Source organism: Papaver somniferum, chromosome 2 (genome assembly GCF_003573695.1).
Source record: "Papaver somniferum cultivar HN1 chromosome 2, ASM357369v1, whole genome shotgun sequence".
NCBI classification, from domain to species: Eukaryota; Viridiplantae; Streptophyta; class Magnoliopsida; order Ranunculales; family Papaveraceae; genus Papaver; species Papaver somniferum.
This window is the reverse complement of record NC_039359.1, coordinates 137,187,888-137,193,873: the sequence shown is the minus strand read 5'-3', so window position 1 is coordinate 137,193,873 and position 5,986 is coordinate 137,187,888.

Sequence of the window (5,986 nt, the reverse complement as noted above, 5' to 3'; positions counted from 1 at the left end):
GTGGCGGCGCAGTGGTGGTTGGCGGCGGTGGAGGTGGTGGCGCGGTGGTGGTTGGCGGCGGTGGAGGTGGTGATGGTGGTGGTCGGTAACGGCGGCGGCGGCGGTTGACAGTGGTTGTTTTTGGCGACGGCGGTGGTCAGTGGTGGTTCTGGTGGTGGTGTTATTTTGTGGTGGTGATAATATAATAGAAATTAATGGTGGGGTTGATTTTTATTTTTGTTGGGTGATTTAAAATTAAAGGTGGGGTTGTTTTTTATTTTTGTTGGGGTGATTTAAACTAAAAGGCTAATATAGACAAATTATGTTAAATGGGATTTTTGTGAACAATTTTTTTTGTTGGAGTTTTTGTATATGGATAGTGACACCTTTGGGGTTATAACTCGCGGCCCGTTTAATAAAACCCCGTTAATAATTTGGTAAATAACAAAAAGAAATGGTAAAAATTAATCCCGAAAAATGTCCCTAAAATAACTCTTCTTTACTTCCTAAATTAATGTTAAAACTCTAAATAATCTCTCTAAAATACTCGTTAATGTTAATCCCTAAATTAATGCATAAAATTGGACTATGAAATGTTTACCATAGAATTTGACTATGAAATTTATGTTGATGACCGTGTGAAAATTTATTCCATAAAATTAGATTTTGCAAAACCGTTATAACTAACTCAACTAAGTGATAATACCAATTTTCACATTTAAGTGATAATACAAATTTTCACATTGGGTGATAATTCACAAATTTCACTATTTATAATCAGCTACTCCGAAAGTTATCGCAAATTTCACTTTTTATAATTAGCCATGTTGAAAATTCTAATTTTCACATTGGGAAATAATCGCAAATTTCACGTTTTAAGATCCCTTATCATGGTTTAATGAAGATAAATTAATTAGGATAACTAAATTAGTATTTAGTTATCCTAAATAATCTCTCTAAAATACCCGATTTTTACTTCTTAGTTTACACTTTAATTTGGTGATAACTGTACTTTTCACGTACCAAGCCTTCCACCGTGAAAATTCGATAACTGAATCTTTCAAATGTTTATATATTATCACTATATAATTTGGCTAAATTGTAATTTTTACACGTTTGTACAAGTTGCAATTGCAAATATCACTATAATTTGGTGTTGTACTTTTCACATGTTTCCACAATGGAATTGTGAAAATTGTAATTATCATCGGCCGTGAAAATCTACTTTATCACGGATTTAAATTCAAAGCAAACCCTAAAAACAACAAATCAAATGAAAAAGGAAAAAAACAAGGAGAACATGCATCTGAAAAATCAAATAACAACACCTTTCCAAACCTGCACTAGATAGGCTGCATACTCTTAGTTGAGTCACATACAAATAGAACGGCTGATTAGTGATACCTGATACCGAAAATCATGATTGAGTTGATCTTTTTGATTTCTTCCCCTGTTAATGGCATATATGCACTTGTTGACAAAGATAATCTACAAGATTAGCCGAGAGTAAACAACAGTATAATCTACAAGATTAGTCGAACACATACATTAATAGTGATTATATAGTTTTAGTTAAGAGTGTCTCCAAAATCTACATTTGTGGATTTTTGTTTCAAAAAAAAAAAAGATAATCTAGATCGAGACCTCACCAACCACGGAAGAGGGAAAAGGAAAAAGAAGAAGGAAGAAAAATAGATATTTAAGATGAGAGAATAGGAGAGGAGAGCGGAAGAAGTTGATTATGGAAATCATACGTATAACTAGTAAATAAAATAATTTGATATATTAGAAAAAATATTGGTAAATATTTTATTTATGGAAAGATATTTACGGAGTTTTGGAAATCAACTAATTGACCGTAAAAACAGGATTTTTTTTTAAAATAAATTAGTTTAGCCAAATTAAGATAAACAAGGTTACTTTTGTCTTACTAAAACGTTAAATTTTGAATTCAATTTAAAACTATTAATCTTAACCGTATATCTTGTATTTTGGGTTATGCATATATATCATCTTAATGATGGGTTTGTGAAAGAGAGGGGAACCAAATTTGGGCTCCTCATAAATTTCCATGTATCATATTTATCTGTATTTGAGTGAGTGAGGTGAGACTAGAAGGACGGAAAAAAATTGAGAGGGAACTTTTTTTGGTAAAAATGGAGGATGATTGTACAAGCACTCTCAATACTCAGGTAAAGGTGCTAATGTGTTGAAAATTTGATTTTTTTTCTTCTTTGAATCCACCATTGTTGCAGCTGAAACAGCTCGGTGCCGGCATGGACGTAGTATGAATACAATGCCGGCAGCAGCATTCCCGGCATTGTATTCATACTACGTCCATGTCGGCCAACGATATCCCCATTTTGAAAGGCAAACCGGCATTGTATTCAACCGAAAGAACCATGCCGGTATTTGTTGGAAATTTTCATAAATGTTTGCCACTATCCGGGGGTCCGGGTCGTAGAATTTTTTTCTAGTTTTGAAATTCAAAACCTATTCAGTTTTGAATTTTTTCTGGTTTTAATCAGTCCAATACCGGCGCAGTTAGTTAATTATCGAGCATCCCGGTACTGCTAATGGCATGGTATGTTGCTTAAATTTCTTTGCCGGCATATGATGTAAAGTATCCAGAAAATTGATTTTTTTTCACTTGACTACCGCCATTGATAGATTTCTATCGAGCATTCCGGCATTTAGTTATGGCGTTGCATGCCGACACCATTTTCGGCATGGTCTTCATCAATTCCGGCATAGTCTTCATCACTTCCGGCGATGTACAAAAAATTATTTTCGACATGGTCTTCATCACTACCGGCATGGTTTTCATCACTTCCGGCATGGTCTTCATCACTACCGGCATGGTCTTCATCTATATCGGCATGGTTTTCATCACTTTTGACATGTCTTCATCACTTCCGACATGGTCTTCATCACTTCCGGCATGGTCTTCATCACTTCCGAATGTAAAAAAAGAAATCGTTTTCAAAGTGAGGAGCCGACAGAGAAGGAGAGAGAATTTGAAAGGGAGTGGGGAAAATTTAGAATTTGAAAGGGAGTGGGGAATATTTAGGTTTCAAAGCCCTAACCCTAAAAGAGATTAATAAGAGGTGAAGATGGAAATTGGGGATATGATTTTGTTTTTTGATTTTAAGTTTTTTGATTTTTATTTTGAGGGAAGGGTATTTTAGTATTTCCCCCAAAAAACACCCCTTAGCAGACACTATTGGTTGGGGAAAGTAATTTATATCCCCCAATTAATATAAGTAACCCAAATCGCGCGTTCTTTTTAAAGTTTGTAATACTCGGTTATTCCAGCTAAGAGAGGGGAGTTGCTGATGATTATTGGGCAAATTAAGAAAATGCCCGTGTGAGGAAATGCAAAAAAACTAATTCTGTTTTTTCAAATATATTAAATCCCCATATCGTTAGCGGAAGTATCGCGTAATAATAAACATGTAAACTGTGCCAGTATGAATATTATGAGACTAAGTTTCAAAATCAAATAACACAACGCTCACTCTTTGTCGTTCACCAACCATAAAAACACAAACATACCACAAATTAAACAATTGCATCAACTTCCCACTGCGTCATATTATATGCACAATGATGTTCATGAACTCGGAAAACTCAACGACAACCCCGTATTTGGTGTATGCTCTCAAGCATGATAGCTATTATGATACCTGATCTCAACATATAAATTTCAACACACACATATCAACATACACGTCTATTGCTCACCGATTCTCACAAGCCTGATAGCTTTGCAGACCTGACCTCTTAGCAAGTAGATAAACAAGAGTTTGAATCCAAGCATAACGAACCGCCATATAAAGATTTATTTAACATACAAGACCATTTAAATTATCTTGAAATTCAGCACATAGTAAGCTTCAAACACATACACATAACTCAATTCAAACTTCAGCCATATACTAAGTCAATTTAATAATTTACCTTGTATGCACATATGTATAACTCTGTTGTACTGATCAAATACACTATGTATGTTGATCTGATCATAACAAAATTTTCACCACACAACCATAACAATCTCAAGGATATTTTATACGAATTTCAAAGAAAACTAACGATTGAATATTGAATTATGATATGTTTTATTCGCTCAACCTATTTAGATTTTTACAAGTCTAACTACAAACATTTGTTGTTTGGGTACCTCCCGAACTCAGTTTGACTTGAAAATTTTATAGCACACTCAAAACCTAAATGGGTTACTCATATTAATATTTCATATAATTCTAAGTAGTAGAACTATATAAACTTAGGTTTTCAGAACTGTCCGGATTCATAAATTCTGCAGAAAAGGTCTATGAACTACAAGTATTTATGTGATGTCTCCAAGTCCAATCATCCTGAAATTTGGATCGAGTCTATATGACATCGTAATGTATAACATATCCAAAAGTCACAAAGATCTAATGGTTAGATTTCAATTTATGGTTCAGACAGTACTCATTCTTTTAGGTGACAGAAAAACCTTAACTCGAAATTTACCCTATAAATTCAACTCTTAACCTAGGTTTTCAAGGGGATAAACGATTGAAACTTAATACTATCAGGAATAAATCATAAAGCAAGAATAAACTTTCCTCGGCCTTTGGATTAAAGACATATAATCTCCTCTTCTTGTAACTGAACTAACTCCTTCTTCCCAAGAACTCACTTCTTGGTGCTGCAGACTTTTCTTCTTTGGAACGAGTTGAAAAACCTAATCCCAAATACTAACTTAATCTGTATTTATTCTATTTACCTAGATTATTTTTATTTAAACTCAGGTTTCTATTAAGGGCAGCCTTACCCCTAACATATAAGTAAGTGGAATGTTGCAAGTTTAGTTTTGATTTTGACTATAAAACAATCACATGACATTTAAATATGAAAAACTAAACAATGAAATATGGGTAGTTAGTGTTGATGTTAGAGCATTGCTCGGTTGAACCCTCAAAACATTGGAATGTCAAGGTTAGTTGTCATATTTTAGTATCAAAACTCAAAGTCGCTTGATCAGATTACTAGAGTCAACTTCGTTGGGTTAGACTAGAAAGTCTAGAAATGTTGAGACATACAAGTATTACTCTGAATACCTAAAGATTCTGAAGACGTATCGGCATCATCGAAGACATCGTCCTTTTAATTGAAGTTAATAATACAAGGCTTGACTTGTTTCTATTTCTACATAAGTTATTCTCAAGTCGTTTAGATTAAATACATAACATGTGAAGTTATATATATGAAACTATGGTATTAGATACTTGATCAACTTATTATGATCAAAGTGTCAAGGAAGAATATACAAGTTGTTTTACAACTGTGGTATATTGAATTACGAAGTATAACAATTATCTTTTGAAACTCGTAATTGCGACATAGAAATGATCTTTGTAACTTGTTACTAGATTGTGTAATAAACTTAGGATTGATTTTATATAATTTTATGTAGTAGAACTATATAAACTTAGGTTTTCAGATTGTCCGGATTCATAAATTCTGCAGAAAAGGTCTATGAACTACAAGTATTTCTGTGATGTCTTCAAGTCCAATCATCTTGAAATTTGGATCGAGTCTATATGATGTCGTAATATATAACATATTAAAAAGACACAAAGATATAATGGTTAGATTTCAATTTATGGTTCAGACAATACCCATTCTTTTAGGTGACAGAAAAACCGTAACTCGAAATTTACCCTAGAAAGTCAACTCTTAACCTAGATTTTCAAGGGGATCAACGATTGAAACTTAATACTATCAGTAATAAATCAAAAAGAAAGAATAAACTTGCCTCAGCCTTGGGATTAAAGACGTATAATCTCCTCTTATTGCAACTAAACTAACTCCTTCTTCCCAAGAACTCACTTCTTGGTGCTGTAGACTTTTCTTTTTTGGAACGAGTTGAAAAACCTAATCCAAAATACTAACTTAATTTGTATTTATTCTATTTACCTAGATTATTTTTATTTAAACCCAGGTTTCTATTAAG